This window comes from Athene cunicularia, assembly GCF_003259725.1.
Source record: "Athene cunicularia isolate RWA chromosome 8 unlocalized genomic scaffold, athCun1 chr8_part1, whole genome shotgun sequence".
In the NCBI taxonomy this organism is placed as follows: Eukaryota; Metazoa; Chordata; class Aves; order Strigiformes; family Strigidae; genus Athene; species Athene cunicularia.
In genome coordinates, this window is record NW_020799109.1 from 22,130,247 (window position 1) to 22,148,870 (window position 18,624).

The 18,624-nt window shown below is 36.1% G+C and overlaps 1 long non-coding RNA gene across 1 annotated transcript in view; it reads right to left on the bottom strand.

Moving 5' to 3' along the window:
- The window catches only part of LOC113482690, a 92,131-nt gene that overhangs the window by 28,777 nt on the left and 44,730 nt on the right, over positions 1–18,624 (bottom strand). The window lies entirely within an intron of this gene.

The following is an 18,624-nucleotide window of genomic DNA, read 5'->3' on the forward strand; positions in this document are numbered from 1 at the left end:
TGTTTGGTGTAGTTCTGGTTTTTTTTTTTTTTTTTTTTACCTTCATATTTCATACAGTTAATTAGATCAGCACATAATTGTTTATGCTGATATTATTCTAATTTTCCCAAGCTTTTCCATGTTATTGTTAAATTATTCACTGGGACATATTTTGAAAGTGGAGCAGTACTTTCTGTGATTAGTACAACTGTCGAAAACTTCATTGGTTTTTTTCACATTAAATAAAACTAGGATTTCCCTCCAGTTCCTGCCTTGAATTTCTTAGATGTATTCCATATACAAAATTCTACTAATTCCTTATGGGTCATTTGTTTATAATCTTGAATTTCACATTGATGCAATATTTAAGTTTGAATACAATACTACAACACCTTCCCTTAGAAATGGTGATTATTCCTTGCTCCACTATCAAATATTAGATTGTTCTGGCTGCTAAACATGCTGCTTCTGCTATTTCTGATGTATGCCTTTCTCAGAAATGACTTTTTAAACCCCAAATTGTCAATTTTAGGAAAAAATGTAAAAATCAAAACAAAACAAAACACCGAACACACAACTTCTGGAGTCTGAATTTGCTTGCTCATTATAAATTCTCACTTTGACGCAGTAAAAAATTGATAGATTTTGCATTATTAACTATGTGGAAAACAAAATGGTAGCATGCTAGAGTCTTCTCTAAATGTCTTCACAGGAATAAAAAATAAATGTAACCCAGAAAGTATTTCTGTCAAGAACCAATGGCATATAATTAGCAGACATAGTGTAGAAGAGGTTTCCCCTGATATATATCTAGCTGTAAAGTACTGACTTCTGTCTGGAAATTCCATTTTATTATGTAATATATTTTGGAGCAAATCAGCAACTATTGAGCCAAGACACAAGTACTATAAGAAGTGGAATTTTCATTACTGCAAAACCACTGCTGTATCTTTCAACTACTTTAAATAAATCACTAAAAAAAAATGTATGAACAAAATCTGGTACTTAAAAATCAGTTTTAATAGTTTGTGAATGTCTTTTTCAAGTACATCTAGTGTACCTCATTGCAACAAGCACTAAGCTAGACATTTCAGGAAGACAAAGCTATGACCTTGATTGTTCTTCATTTTTCTCTTTAGAACATGATTAAGATTTAAGAATTCCAGGAATGAAGCTTATTTAGCACCTTCATGTATGCCCCTGTCATTTCCCACCTGTGAGAAACCAGGAGAATGCCTACTTTCCCTTTTGGAATGACCCTACAATGCATTTGGTACAGAATAAAGTTAGTGACAAAATCTTAACTTTTTAAAAATTTTACTTTACTAATGAGTATATTGGTCCCTAAAGTTGTCAGACAGCAAAGTTGGTGTTTATTTTACAAAATGCTTACTTTTATCTTTACAGGATTCTACTTTTTTATTTCTATAGTTAGCAGTATGACTGGACACAGGCAAGTGACGGATACGGATACCACTAGTTATAGAATATCCAGGCTGTACTTGTGCACAGGCAGGAGGTGTGAAATATGTTAACCAGGCAAAGAAATTGGGTATGTGTCATTCTAACTCAGCCCTCTTAACTTCTGATAATAAGACACAGATGCATACACAGGAAATTTGTTATGATCATCTTAAATAATCAAGCAGAAGTTTCAGATGTGAGATTTGGAAACAAAGCTGAATTTTCACAAATTCTCTGGTTGTGAAGTATAAAAGCTTAGATTTACAATTCCCAGACTTTACCAAATTCATGCCAGACTCTGACTGGAAGTTGGATTGCATCTTTCATGTAGTGTTTAAGGGTTCCATAATCCAGTTTGTGGGTAATTTTTTTTCCTAATAAATCATAATAAACAGTACCCAAACAAACCTGACAAATGCTGAGGAAAATAAAGGTATTTAGTATGTGAGAGAATATCCAAGAATATCCAGAATAACAGTGACTATCAAATATATTAAACTCAATATTTTTTAGAAAAACTAAACTTGAAAAACACGGGAAAGCTTAACATATGATTCTTACTACAGAGCAATCTTGGTCTTACTTACCCATTGAAACACTCATTTATGAATAATTCATCAAGCATCTGCAGTTTTTATTGTAATAATGTTATAATGGGCCTAGTAAAACTACCTTGTTAGCACTGTTACTACATTTAGGGATGGCTTTTTTGCACATCTGTTCATATTCAGTCTTAAATCCCATAAAGATAAGTTTAAAAATATATACATATACTGGTTTTAACCTCTCTCAAAGTAAGAAAAGAGGGTGAAATTAATGGAAAACTCTATAATTGTTAAAGGTCTAGCCCCAACTTAGATACAGAAACAGTGGAGTTAGACCCTTCTCAGAGGTGCACAGTGATAGGATGAGAGGCTATGAGCACAATTTCAATATTAAGCAAAAAGTTTTTACTATGAGGGGGGTTAAATACTGGAATATGCTGCCCAGGGTGGTAGTGGGATCTCTATCTTTGGAGATAGTCAAGACCCAACAGTATGAGGCCTTGAGCAACCTGGTCTAATTTGACTTGATTTAAGCATGGGGTTGGACTAAGTAATCTCTGGAGGTCTGTCCTAAACTAAATTGTGCTATTATCCTAGTCTTAAGGGTGTACAGTTCTAAAAGTGGAGTAATACACTCTTACTGAGTAACATTCAAGCGGTGGGTAAGTTAGCAACTACTACAACAATGTGGCGTGCTGAGGCACTGTGAGCTTGTTTTACTCCGTCTTAAATTGATGAAGCTTTACTTAGGTGTGACCTGCAAGTCACATTCTGTGAAGATGTAGCTATTGATATACAAGCTTTGTGATTGCTGATTCCTGTTCAAGAGAATACTTTCCATACCTACAAACACAGCTTTATTTATATATGTGAAATACTGGGGTTTCAACCCCAAGCCCCAAATTAAGGTTGGCATATGGGTGATTCGCACAGCCCTTCCCAAAGTGGGGATGAGTTTGCCTTTAGGCTTCCCTCCAGGGTGCGGCCGGCCTTGCAGGGAGAGCCATTGGGTAAATGAGCCCCAGGTGTCCTGCATTAAGTAAACAAAGGTCTGGTGTCCCACTTAGGGATAAAAGCTGGGACCACTTGCAGGAAGGGGCAGTGTCTGTCTGTGAGGTGGATGTGCTTTGCAGAGTTCCCTGTTGGGGAAGGACCTCCTGCCTCCCTGGAAATGGGCTTCAGTCAGGTCTGGCTTTTGTAAACGTGGGCTGTGTAGAGATTCAGTATGTGGCTTCCTTATGTGTTTGGTTTGTTGACTTGGTTGTCTCCTGTCCCTTCTATGGGAGACTGTATTTCACCATTTATTCCACCCATTGTTTGTTGTGTGGTGTCATTGTTGGGTTAGTGGGATTGATATCAATTGTGTATAATCTGACTGGAGCTGGTTTTGAATGCCATCAGTGAAGGACTTGCTCTCCTGGCAGCTGACTGAAATTTCACTCAAATCGGGAAGAATCATGTCTGCAACAGAGAATTGGCATAATGTAATAATGTGTGTTGCCTTAAAATACCTCTTAATGATGAAGAACCTGTCTATAAATAGAAGATAATTTTTGCTGAACTTACCTCAAAAATCATGCTTTAGTTAAAAGAATACAAATCTGCATGTGAGACATCTGTAGGATTTTGTTTTGACTGTTTTTACTATGAGCTAGTTGTACTGAACTTTTACCTGCTAGCTTGCACCCATTTAGAGCTGCATTCAGGATATAATGAAGTAAGTGAAGATTATTTTTTTTTCTTGTGTTTAAGTGACCTGAATGAAGACATTAAATAAAAACCTTTATTTTGGGATTCTAGCTACTTTATCTGTTGATCTTGTGGAAGGTGTCCATGCCTGTGGCAGGGGGGTTGGAACTAGATGATCTGTAAGGTCTCTTCCAACTCAAACCATTCTATGATTCTATAAAATAGCTAGAGAGGATTTTTAGCAGTAAAGCTTCACCTTAAATATGAGACTTGTTTGGCCCTATGAAACCCAGAAATTCAAATAAAAGATTAAAAAGCATCCCTGTAAGCCTTGCATATTTTTCTATAAAGGTTGTCAGTCAGCATGTTTCTTCCAATTAGCTTTTGTGCAGAGGTTCCAGAGTTTGTTTCTTTTGATAATCCAATAGATGCAACTAAAATAGCTATGCTTGCAAACAAAGACTTCAGTTTGGAATGACAACAGTCATTGTAATTTATAGTTTGAATTTAAGATTACTAGTTTCCCAAAACAATGAGCTGTATACCAGAAGGATGTTGTTATCAGGTCCTTGTTAGTAAATGGCCTTACCATATGTAAGTACTCACATTCTCTTTTTAGGAATGTTTGTAAGTAGTTTTACAATGATGTGAAATAACATTTCATAACAGTAATGTGACAGAATTATTAACTTGTATGTTGTAGTAACTTTATGAATTTAATATACAACTTTATTCCACATACTGTTGTTCTAATCACAGAAATTTCCTTTCTGATAGCAAATAATGTCAATAGCTCCCTTTGTCCTATTTATAGGAGCAAGTTGAAAGGAAGTCTTCCAACCTACTTCATAATTAGTACATTTTTTCTTTTTTTTCTTCCTGGCCTGCTATCCAGTTCTTAGAGGAATAAAGAAAATGAGTGAGAGACCTAACAGCACAAACTTCCAAATCTGCTACAAGAAAGTAAAATAAATGTGAAAAATTAATCCCTTTGGGCCCTGGAGTCCAATTTTCCAGACACAAGCTCCACTGGAATTCACTGGTACCACTGCCAAGGAGTTAAGTTCCCTTGATATATTTTGTTTATTTATCCAACTCACTTTGACTTCTTGGTCTAGTGTGTTTGATTCTCAGCCTACTGAAAACATATCAACCTATTTCATTTCTAAATACCAACGAAAATAAGCACCCTAGTTGCATGGGCAGGAGACAATCAAATCACTTCCCTCTGCTAGTCTTTTATGCTTTTTTTTTTTTTGAAAACAGTAGATCAGCCAGCCAGGTAGAATGCTGTGGGAGATGTCTGATGCATGACCCCAGTTATCATCAGCCTCTATCTGGTCAGAAGTACCATGTTATGACAAATCTTCATAGCCTCTCAAGCATTTCTTGAACTTTTCTTGGGGCAGGGATGTGGTGGATGTGAAAGGTTGTCTTAGATATCAACAAAATGAGAAAGACTGTAGTTCCTAGTATATACAACTCTACGGTGGTGCAACTCTTTTCTTGACTTTTGAAAATACTGTTCCCCATGCCAAAAAAAGACCCCAAACAACAAAACAACCAAGAAGAATACAGAATACAAAACAACCAAAAAATTACTTAGCAAGTATTTGTGAAAGAGCCCTGTTTGCCTCCACAGCTGTAAACTGCTGACCTCTTTCTTGATGGGACAGAGCTTCCCACTGGCAGGAAAGGTCATGTTTTTTCAGCTTTACCTTCTCAAGAAAAAAAAAAAAATTTGATGCAGAAATCAGACGTTAAGAGGGAAAGATATTTTCAAATTCTACCTGATCAATTCAACACTGCCTGTGTTTGTAATAGCAAATTGAATAATGATGTTCACTTTCAGCAGCTATATTATCTGAATTTTTTTCAAGTGCTTGGAAAAGCAAATTCTGTGCATTTTCCTAGTGAGCTAAATAGTAATACTTCTTGGAAACTAACTTTATGGTGTTCAGAATTAATGTTTGCCCTTAGGGAAAAGAAAACAGTTGTTAAAAGGTGATGTGAAATGTACTTGACATCATAGTGGCCTTCTGCTGAACAATTTTTTTGTTTGAATAAGTGTAAATCAGTGATACATAGGATAACTGTTTGAATAACCAAACTGGATACACTTACAGTAAAAAAAAAATGTACCTTTTCAAGTTAATGTAAAAAAAATCTAGCATATCACACATTAAATTTAAAATGTCAAGTGATTTTAATATGCCACTTGTGAATGCTGAGGAGGGTTCATATTAGATGTGTATGTAAGACTGAATTCATATTTAGTCATATGTAAGGGAAGCTGGAAATTGCAGGCAGTTATCTACATAGTTAAGGTTTTTTGTGAGCTGCACATGAATGGTTCTTCCATGAACAGACCCACAGACTATTAACACAAAAACTAGGAAGAAGTTTTGTTTTATAAGGACAATCCTTATCAACAAGAGAGACAAACTGCCTCTGAGCTCGCTGCGAGATTGCTGGTTCCTGTGCGAACAGGGACTGGTTTCTTCCCAGTGAACACTCTGGAAAGCAGCCTGGTATCCACAAGCAAGATGAAGCCCTTTCTCATCATTTTGTTCCTCTAATACACCAAGTGGCTTGAATTACGTTTATCCATAGGAAGTATAGCTTGAATGAATTTTGTCTGGAATAGATTGCCCAAATAATCAATACAGTAAAAGACATCTGATAAAAGTAGTTTTAAAATGGCTGCTGAAATAAATGCAATAATGAGAGTAGACACTGGTAAAGCTTGAGGTGCTGCTGAATGAGCAATGTTGTGTTGTCTAGATTTCACTTCTGTTTTGGGCTGTGCTGACTGACATAAAACTGGCTAGCAATTGCTATTGTACTGTTATCTTTATTGATACAGTTTCTTGTACAGTGATGAAATATACTTTTATTAGATGAATGATTTGTACCTGGTATGTGACATGAGGTCAGCAGAGAATTCCTCATACTGTAACTGGCTAGTCATTTGTCCATTTAGTCCAAAGAAATATTCTCCCACTGAACTAACAATATCTTAGCTTAGTGGTTAATTGGAAGATAGAATCCGGCTGTTTGAAATCTGAATAGTCAAAACCAATCTTGCTTAAACTACAGCTTGTGGAGTCTTTGTGGGTCAGTGGGATAATTCCTGTGATCTGCGATACACTGACTGTGATGCTTTTTCCTGGGAAGCCAGCAGTCCTCTTCTGTCAAGTACTGGCTGCAGGTCTGGCTTTATGGAGGAGGCAGTCTGGCCAGGAGGCAGTCATGGGGCTCTGGGGAATGACAGTTGTTGGGAGCTGGCCATGTTTAACTGCCCTGGCTCTTGCAGCCCATTTCCAGCCTCTGTCACTGTTGGGCCAGAGTTTTGTGCGTGGGCTGAAAGCAGACTCTGGGCGAATCTCTTGCATATTGATTGTACTTCCCACAGACCAACATGTCACACACACTGGTGTCATACTGGGGTTATAGCCCCCATACTAATAATATGAATATGTCCTGCCAAGCTTACCAAAGAGTTTAGTCATCACTGTTAAAATGCAGTCTATAGCTTTGATTTATTTACCTCAGTTGTATTTTTTCCAGTTAGTATGATAATAACACAATTGCTAACTTGTGATTCAGTGGACACTGCTGTAAGACTGAATTGAAAGCTGTCTAATTAACCCCTGGAATATTTTGGAGTGTGGTTGTGCATAGAAGCTCAAGTATAGGTGGAGTAATCAAAATTTCTCCTGCCTTTTATTCTGGGATGTAGTTTAGATGATAAGTTACCATGTATCTTTGCCTTGCAACTTTTTGTTCTTTATTAGCAGAGAATAACTTTTTTTATCCCAGAGTACATAATTGTCTTCCCAAGCTTCAAGTCATTCAGATCAGTCCAAATAGAAGAAAGCTGGCCAAGAGTACATCTGCAAACCATGTTAAAAGCAGATAATTTCTGTATGCTGAGCTATTTGGAAGATCTGAAAGTTGAACAGAAAAGGTTCACACCTCTGATGTTCCAGTAGAGTAGCAAAATGTTTGAGTTACTCCTGTAATAATACCTACCTCTTGGACCGCTCTCAACAACTGGATATTTATGTTCTTTTTTGTTATTAAACTTTTAATCACAGAGTACCCTTCTAAGTAGAGTAATTGATCTCTTGTATGTCTGTATAACCTGACCCTGTTCAATTTGGGAGATACAAATGCAGTGAGTCAATACATGAAAGCAATGCCCATAACAACAAAAAAAAAGGTTCTTCATATGCCCTTACAGCAGCCAGTTGAACCAATTCCATCCTTAGCTTTGGTGTAAGAAGAGAGTATTTTCCTAGCACACTGCTAGGCTCACGAGTCCCGAGCACTTCAGTTATATTGTTACAAGATCCTCACTTTCATACACAATTATATATATAGCTTTTTTGTTGCCTGGTTTAATTTTTCCCTGGCTTTTCTAAAAGTTAATCTGGCAGGCTGCCCTCTTGCTACTTCTGCAGCGGATACCATTTTTTTTTTTCTGCTGGACTTCATAGAAGAATAAGCTGATCTAGAGTAGCTGAACCATCTAAAGCCTGAGCATGGGAATTGTATGATGTGTTCAGCCAGTGCCACATTGGTGCCCAAAACCTGACATTGGTCTCTGACTTTGGGTCATTGCACTCATGAAACAAGGTGAGAGAATTTTGTAGTACCATACTTCCCTTAGTTTGCAGTCTTGCTCATTCTCACATGCAATCCTCTCTATTCCTAGATTTTTGTGTGACCTTTTTTAACCTACTTAACAGCTGCCACTCTTAGGCAGAAGCACCTCTTTTTAATGGCTAGTTTCAATAACTTCAAATTCTTCAATGCATTCTTCAAATGCATCAAACGTTTTTGTGCTTATCAGGAACCCAGTTAAAATCTTTGTGCAGGAGGAAGGGTAATAGAGGTAGAAAAAAAATGGCTGCTCTTTCTTTAGTTGGCTGGAGAGTAAGACTGTAGATCTAAATCTTATATTTTCCTCTCAATATTGCACCCATTTACCTTTGGGATCTTAATTTCCTTCCTGCTTCCTTTGCTTTCAGTCCTGCATCAGGGCTTCATTCAGTTCAGTATTATATTTCTAACAGGAAGAAAGTAAATAATTCCGCAGATTAAATGATATCAAGAAAAACATTTTCGATACCCCTCATGTTATCATGTTTATAGATGCTATTATAAACAGATTTGCAATTTTTAAACTATCCTATACTAGATCTGCATAATTATGATTATAGATGCTTGAATAATTTTAGGTCATTACTCTTTTCAGGATATAAGTAACACTTCCGCAGTTTTATAGAGCATACACTGATGTATATTTTATTGGGTTTTTTTGTTATTGTACCGCAATTATTAAAAGTTCACTGTGGGATATCCACAGCTTCACATTGTCTTTTCTAGATCACTTCAGAGTTTTTCAAACTCACTCTTCAGGACTTGTTAGCTTGGCTTTACTGAAGCTTAACCTGAAATCAGATTTCAAAATACTGATAATGATTGGCCACTGTCCTGACTGGAGGCCTGGCTAGCCTCTTCTGACATGGCTACTGCAGGTGCCTTTCCCTCTTGACTACTTTTTCTGGCAGACAGACTGTTCTGCATCAGCCCTTCCCATTTTGCTTTTTTGCCTGTTTAAATCCTTAACCTACATTCCCTATTGGGCTGTAACACTTCATTATTTCTGCGTTGTCCCAACACTGCACACTTGGCTGTTATGCTTTGCCCAGATCAGACTGCTGAGAGAAGTACAAAAGCAACAGTTCAACAAACTATACTAAAAATTACACACTTGGCCACTGTACTTAGCACTGCTTATTTCCAGCTCTTCTGTTTTGACATATTTTACTTGTCTTAATGTTTCATAAAAGAAGTGATAGAAGGGTTTTAAATTTTTTCTACCTGAGAAGTTATCTGTTTTCATCTAATGCCTCAGTCCAAGCTGGCCACTAGTTTTCTCATGAAAACTTACTCCAGAGAGTCAGATTCTCTCTTGGCAGAAAACATCCCACACTAGTCCCTGGTTTTCTCATAAAAAATAAAATTAAAAAAAAAAAAATCTAAATTAATCAACATGAAACATTTCATGTAAATTGTCACACGCTTCAGGAATCACTGTCACATTTCTTGGACTGCACTATGGCAAAATGGTTGAAGGAGCTTTTATAGCAGAGACAGAAACCAGTAAAAGTAGATAAGAAGAGGTGAATGATGGGGTTCAAAAACTCTAAAGAGATCATTCTGAGGAAAAGTGAACTGCCAAAAAGTTATTTTGCACACAGTTATTTCCACACATTGGATATTTGACCTGATTTGAAGTAGGGAACACTAGTACCAGGAGGACCTAAGAAGTAGACTATGCTAGTGATCATGTCCAAAACTTACTTCACTTAGTACTTCTGCTTACTTCAGTCTCCTGTGCATCGTGGTGGTTCATGATATTTTTTTCCTGTTTAATGTAAACACTAACATTGATTGTATTGTCCTTTTGCTCCTGGGAAGAGAGCAATGTGTCAGGTACAGGCATGTTACAAGTAGAGTAACACTTGACAGGTGATAGCAAGATGTTTGATTCCTTTTTAGCTTTTTCTCATATTCTGGACTCCATCTCAGCTGAGCTTTCTCCCTAAAAGTTTGTGGTATCTTTTAAGTGCCTCTGTTGGCTACCTTCTGAGTTTTGTTTGTTTGTTTTTCTGTAGTAAAATCTCTGCTTGGAGATCCTAGCTTTTTTCATTCCAATTGCAGCGTAGATGAAGCCCTAGCAAGTTGAGTTTGGCAGACAACCAGTATTTGTTATAAAGTCAGGAGAGTGTGCATCCAGAGTCTGGACTAGTCATGCTGGAAACATCACCCAGTCGATGAGAATAAAATGATTGCAGAGAGTCCAAGAAACATTTTAGGAAGTAACTAAATAAGAGCACTGAACTTTGTTCCTTGTGTAATTTAGGACTCTAGCAGAAAGAATCATTAAATGCTTTTCAGTGTTTGGCAGTCATTAAATAGTGAAATTCTTTTGGATTTCACAATTAGAGTAATCTAACAGGTAAATGAGTAGAACACATGTAAATAAAATATAATTGGGAAAATCATGATAAATTATTGTATGGTTCAGTTAGCTAATATGAATAGTTCAGATAAGAGTTTAAAGGCCCACAAAACTGAGTAGTAGTCTATTAAAGAACTGTATCTTTTAACCATGCTACTTTGACTTCCTTTATACTGGCAGATTCATTGGCATAATTGAATGTGCTTTTTATGTCTGGTACAAAACAGTTTTCCTTGGTTAAGTGGCAAAATACAGCTGTTTGAATTTCTCTACTTCTAATTGGACTCCCTGAGTTTTGCAAAACTAAGGACTGTGACTGAATGGATCCCATTTTCTTTTTAAAAAGGTATCAGCCAACAGCATACAAAATAAAAGAAGTTCAATAAAAGAAGTCTTTTTTTATAAACAGAGATTAAAACCTGTGACAGTCAAGAGTGAGACTCTCCTTACCTTCCAGAGAGGGCAGGATTTCATGTGAAGTGAAAGTAGGAAGTGAAACTTGAATTTCCCTTTGGCTTTTGTCCAATCTGTTTCTCACTGGAGGTAAGCAGCTTGCAGTTCTTTAATAGAATATGAGAATATTGCCAGACCAAATTAGACAGTATCCAGACTAAAATTAATTTAAATTATACTGAAATTTTAACTGTTTTGACACAGTTTTGTGGCACTCGGATGCTTTGATTAGTGTAGAGTCTGAGGGTTATACAGTTTGGTAGGATGGTTCTCAGGCTCAATTGAAGATCATTCTGCCTCTGTAAAAATACCAGCTCTGAGGTACAATTTAGTGTTTATTACTTCCTGATGAAGCTAGTATATTGCTAATTTTAATCTGGGTAAATCACATTTTTCATTGTTAGTGTCATTCATATTAACTATGTAAATGACTTCACAAACATTGTAGTGGTGTATTTTTACATGTTTCAAAGACTAATTTTAGTAAATTTGAGAGATTTCTGATAGAGGTAATACTTCAGATGCAACTCAAATAAGTAATAGTCAGCAGTTTTGATGCTTAATGCACGATGAAACTCAGACATGGAACCCTTGCACTGAATTCTGTAACAATAATTTTTCTTCACAACCCTTATTATCTGGCATCCCATGTTGATGCTGGTGGGCAATAAAATAAATCTACATAGATGTGTAGCACGCTGACAATAAATGTTTCCGATCTGTAAGAATTTCTAATTTACCTGCTGCAGGATATTTCTTATGTCCAAATGCAATGTTTTATGTGTTAAAGTGATTGCTTTAGCAGAAAATGTCAATCCATGAAATTACTACTGTGCATTACTGGGATTATTCTTTCCAGTCTCTAGAGTGTCATGAGAGAGGCCCAGACATGTTCATTTTGCCATTGGACCTAACAGTTTACATTTATTTAACTATTTACTTATTTATTATTATAAAGTGTGTTTACCTCCCAAACTGTACTCATTATAAAATCTAGTTGTCAATAAGAAGGCATGTATCTCACTTTTCCCTTATGCTAGAGTTTTCATTAGCATAAATCTTTTAATAATTATTTTCTGTGAAGTTCATGTATGTTTGATTAAAGTGTATATCAAGTAAGAAATATGAAAGAAGAGGCTGTGTTGCTGTCAGGCAGCACTGATCTGTGCAAAACTCATCTATAGACTGGGATCTTGCAAGGAGCTAAAACAGGGCAGGTTCCATCTAAGCACTCTCCAAAGGCTAATATCTACCAGCAACTTTAACATTTGGAGCCAAATAAATGTGTAACATTAAAAAAAAAATCCCATTTGCCTTTCCTTATGTTAGACCTCTCCAATTAGACCTCATTGCACATGGTCTTAATTTTTAAGTCCCTACCTGAAACACATTTTTTACTTCTAAATTCCTCCAGCCCATCTTGAAAAGTAAACATTGCATTCATAAAATGGTTAATAATTATAACCCGGACATAAAATGTGTGTAAAAGGTAGGGCAAAACTGAATGACAAATGTTTTTTTGTTATATCCATGCCTGTGTATTGTCTCCTTTAACTGCAAATATATGGTGGCAGGATCCCTGCCATTACCAAGACCCACTCAATTGCTTAAAATCCTTTCACTACTGCTGAAGGATATGACATGGTCATTACAATCAGAGTATATACTGGATAATAATCTTATGTGAAGTGGGTGAACAAGAAATAGCTTTTTAAAGCAAAGAAGAAAAAAGACTCCTAGACAGAGAAATACAGTCTTGTTTCTCACTCCTTTTGTTTAGAAATGGATAGTAGGAGACCTAAAGGACAAAGTATACATAATCCAATTTTGAGTACCAGTACTGATGTTGATGGATGTGCTGTCTACTGACTTTATTTGTGGCACTAGTATTTCATGCACCTTTCAAGCTGAATTTACTTGTCACCTTAGACGTTAAGGCAAAGATATGTGAGCCAAAATCTGGAGATATTTAATACTGGCAACATCCAAAAAGATTATTCAATCATTATTCACTTCTGTAGATGGAAACTGCTTGCTCCTTGACCTTTAAAATAATTCACTGTGGCAAGCTAGCTGAATCTAGCTGAGTGTAAAAGCAAACATATATCTGTATTTAATAAGAGGATTCCATCAGTATTCCCAGAACTTCTCCAAAAATTATTTTTTTCCTGAACAAATTTATTGCTCTTAAAAGTAATTTTCTCTGCTTGAATTGCGAAGTAGGGAATTTTCAGGTTGTGCAACTGGTAGCCCTCAATGAATTTTTAGTAATGAAGACATCACTTTATGTATCCAAGAATGAGTTGAATAGTAGTATTTAGTTACAGAAACTGTAATTTTGGTGGGCAAAATAGGAAGACTGGAACGGATTTACATAGCATATCATGACTAGCTGGCCCATAACATCAATTATATCTAGAGCATTTTTTTCTTTCTTCCCTCAAAACCATTTGAGTATGTTAAAAGGACTATATAGAGATGAAAACTTTTTTTTTCTCCTTCAGATAAATGTTGTATTTTCATGTCTGAGAATCTATATTGATTGTGTTGATACTGGCAACAGCAAAGCCATTATTAAAAATCTTTAGTATGTCTATATATCACAATTAATACATGAACTGAGTCCAATCCATTTCTAGCATTATTTATGTCTCCTCTTATGGGAAAATGAGTAAATAAATATAGACATGGGAAAAACTTGTGATAACGAACTCCTTATGAATGCACGCTGACTTTAAAATAATGAAATAAAGCTATCAAGGCAAACAGGAAGAGTAGGAAAGAATATAAAGAAATTCCTGTTCTTGTACTCCTATGTAGACACAAATGTTTGAGAAGGTGAGGCCTTACAGCAGTAGTTGTAAGGTAGGAGTAGTATCCTCACTCTTTATTTCCAGCTCCCTTAAGTCCTAAAATTCTTCAGTTCATCACACTTTTTAATAGGAATATATTGCTTTTGGACAATAAGTGGTTTATCTCTGAAAATTTGGAGGGGATTGTTGACTAAGTGATGTGGATGGCTGTTTTGTCTTTTTTATAGCCAGCCTTTAGTATGAACATGCACAGAGTGACCTGCTTCATTGCACCTGAGCACTAGGGTGAGAGTGGAAGGGACAGGGAAGAATAGGCTTTCTCTTAGCTGCTACTTTTTGCTTGCATGCCTCAGGAAATTATACTGGTGAGTTACTGACTCAGGACTAAGGAATGAGGCCAGTATGTGAATTGCAGTTTGCCTAGTGAGAGAGCAAGCAGAAATTCTTCTAGTTTGCAGTCATGCTCAAACCAGAATTGATCCCATGCTATTCTTAAATTTGCTTCCTTTACAGTTTCACGTGTGTTTTTTGTATGTCTGCAGGTCTACTTTGTGACAGAAAGCTAGGGCTGTAAACTCTAAGACCAACTTTTTGTCTTGTGTTTGCACAGGGACAAACCCTGTGAGGTCCTTCTTGTTCATGACTTTATGTAAAGTCTGGTTCTGAAAAACAAAAGGATAAATATTTTTTTTTCCACTTTTACTCACACAAGCAAGCTTTAACAGTGAAGGTTCTCCTACAAAAGGTAGCAGAGTCCTATACGTGATAAGAAAGATTTGTAAGGTGAGACCTTTAAAGGTAGCACTTTCACAACACAAACTTCTGCAACTTGCTTGCAAAACCAATGAATGAAGGAATCTACTAATACGTTTTTTCATAGTATGCACACAGTATGTATTTACCTGTTTAGAACAAGTCTGGTTTTGCCACCCTTACTCTATGTCGAATTTTACTTCTGAAATACTCAGTATTTCAGTATTTCTGAAAAACTCTCACTAATTTCAGGACTTCATCCTTACAAATAAGGGGTTGAGTCAGTGAAAAGTGGTAGGAAATGAGACACTGATGGGCTCTTTTATTATTATTTTATCACACAGTAACCCTGGAATAACTAGACAATTCTTAAAAGCTGCCGATATTTCTCTTTTGGAAAGTTAGGCGGAGATTTTTCTCCTGAGACTGTCATGTAGCCCAGCTCCGCTAGGTGTGTTGGAAATTGTTGTGATAAGTATGGAATATAACAAGTGGAAGTAAATCTATTCTATTATTGTGATTTTTTAATTTTTTCTTCAGACTAATCCAAAATCTATATCCATTCGGAATAGAGCTTAACAAATATTGAAACATAGAAAAAAAGTCATTCCTACCTAACGATAATTCGGAATTGAATACTTGTCCCTTTCCCCCTGTTACTCCAGTCCTTACATTAACTATGAGATTAGGAAACTCCTTATACACAGCTGAGTAAACTTATGAAAAGTTTCACTGGTTTAGCTCTCAATATTGTAGTGAGAGGTATTGATTCAGAATCCTTAGCTATAGCACAATATACACATTTTGAACTGTTCAGGAGCTTCTAATAATATTTCTATTTAAAAATGCCTGTTTATAGAGATCACATCTCATGAAGGTTTCATTAAACAAGACTGGTATGACAGTATCTCAGTTTGGAAAAAAAACCACAATTATTTTTCTCCTCAGTTCAAATCAATGTTCTTTTCACAGTTTATTCTTTGTAAACAGACCTTTTTCTGAATTGGAAGCAAAAGCATACTCTTTGATCATGTAGAAGAGCACTTAGATTGCTGCAGAAGTCACCTCCTTTTGTGAATAATTAGATTTTTCAAATCAACCAGTTTCAGAGCTTTTTGGCCAGGGAAGCCTTCTTTGCTGTTCATAGCACTCTCCATACCTGTATTAAATGTGTAAAAGGAAATACTAAGAATAAAAGAATACTGAAGTAATTCTAGAGCAAGGTTTGGGTGAGTCCCTGCGATTCAGATGAGCTAATCTGTTCACATCCATTCCCTGAGCCTGGCCTATCTTCCTCCCAGAGGGAATGGCGGGGGGTGGAGACAGCAGTAGTGTAGTTTGTCGATACAGACTGGAAATGAGGGCTATCCCCCACTTGCTGCGGAATCAAATCATGGTGCACCCCTGGAGAACTGTATCTTGAGGTACAGCATTGCCTGTACTCTGGAAAACTATTCTTTTTCTGTGATTACTACTCCACAGTCTGCCACAACGTGATTCTTTAATTAGTAATAAATACTTAATCATGGAGATGATATTGAGAGAATACTGAGGTGGGAGCAATATTAGCTAAAGAATATTCATCTAGGCAGAGTTAAAAGGTAAAGGAATTATTTAACGTGAGCAAGAGTACAATAAATTGTCTCTAAGGCACTCACACATATGTCTAACTTCAAGTATCTCTGCAATTTCTTGTGTGATTATTAATACATTTCAGAATCACAGTTCAAAATCTCATTATTCTATCAAATAACGTGCTCTAAAAATCTATTAATTTTCTTTAAAAAAAAAAAATGGTCCCACATTTAGGATCTGAGAGTCTGTTCTTGCTATTTTTCATTCTGCCCAAAGCCACAAATGTTCCTTCCCACAGGATTCTGATTTAGATATGGGTTCTGGAGGCATACATTGATTCTAAATGCATCACTGACAATTTCTAGTGGCAGCAGCGTTCAGATGAATAGCCCTACTGGTCAGTGGTATTTTTCATTAGAGTTAGAATCAGACTTTAATATTTTAGATATATTTCAGGCTCAAGTGCCCTTTTGTAAATGTGCATTATATGTCAATTTTTAGGCTTAAAGATTATTTTTTCCAACTGAAATCTATGAATGTTTTACCTGAATTAGCCCAGTGTGCAGCTGCTTGGAGTTAGGTCACAACAAATGCAGAAGGCAGATATCAGTCTTAATTCCCGGCTTTCAGACAGTTTACTCAGAGATGCCTGGAGCGATTTGGGACTTTATAATCCAGAAGTAGGCCATGCAAACATAAGTACCTTGCAATGTCCTCATGTCTAGTTCCTTTTTGGAGTTGGGCAAAATATTAATAGTACTCACCTAGGAAGTGAGTGCTTTCCCCCTCTTTTCCTGACCATTCGCCTCCTTGTCTGCCTTGCAGGGGATGCACTGCCAGTCCATAACCTATTCTGAGCTTGTGCAAACAAAATGCACTCTATTTTTTCCCTCTCCAGATGGTTTTCTGAATTTTAGCCTATGTCTGTTTAATGCACACCTGGTCATGACAACAGGCTCCAACATCCCCATCTCGCACTTGGGAACATTCATTTGAATCCTGTCATGCTGAAGAACCACCTGGTTGGACATTCATGGGCAAATAAACTATCATTAGGTAGTAAAAGGGAGGAACAACTTTTCTTACTCTTTTTTTAGCTTTGCAGATGACATTTAAAAGAAGGTGGGGTGGGGATGGCTTTTACTGCAGATTGGCAATTTTCAAAACTCTTGTACTGCAATGGTTGAAATAAATTATAAAGCCGCTTCATGCATCTTGTGAACATTTTCATCTCTTTTAGGTCATTCTGTAACCCAAAAGCCTTGAGTAAATGGGAAACTGAGATCCATATATAGGAAAAGTGTGTGTCTGTTTTGATTTTGTTTGGTTTTGTTTGTTTTTCCTTAGGCAGGGCTTTCGGGGGGTGGGAAAGCTCTTGGACTTCACTTCAAATAGGTGAACATCTGCTGTAACTTTCAAAATGGATGTATATATTTCTGTTATATATTTCTGTGGCTGGTTTTGTGCAGTAAATATATTATTATGTTGTACTTTGTATTGCAAGTAGAGAGGGACACAGATGATTACAAGAGAATGACTTTCTTTTTTAACATTTGTTCTTTCATAAACCCACAAATGACAACCTAAAGAATAACTAAATATTCACTCTGGCAAACCCAGTGCTCTTCTCATAAATGTCGTGCCTTTTGCATTAGAACATCACATGGTAAAATGGCTTTATGCTGAAGGACTGATGCATGTCTAATTGGCAGAGCCAGCATTTTATACAATATTTTAACTAGAAATGGTTGGAAATTCCATGTGACAATACATTCTTAATCAATAATGCAGTTTCTACAAACTAGACTTTTTAAGGGATGTTAATTTTTTTAAGGGTTTTGGTTTTATTTTTAGAAGAGGAAATTAAAAATTAATTCAACTCTAAGATCTGCTTGACACAGAATTTATTTGAATTAAACTGTGAATTCAAAATACTCTAATAAACTACAACTATTCAGTTCTAGGAATATCACAAAAATAACATGAAATGACAAATATTTTGAAGTTGATTTTTTCAGAATTGCCATTTTGAAACTAATTTCTTCTATAATCTATATCAAGATGGGGCAATTTAGGTGTTGAAATGCTGGAATTTCTCAGGTGGTCAAGATTCTTTGGCTCCCATTTTTAAATATTGTTGCTAATATATGAGATCTCAAAAAATCAGTTAAAAAGAAAATGCAAATTGCATCAATCATTATGATAGAATCCATATGGGATATGCTCGTAAACTGACCAAAAAAAAAAAGTTTATTAGAATAAAAGAAATACTTAAGGAAATAAATTTAAGCACTCAGCATAGAAATTACTTAAGAAA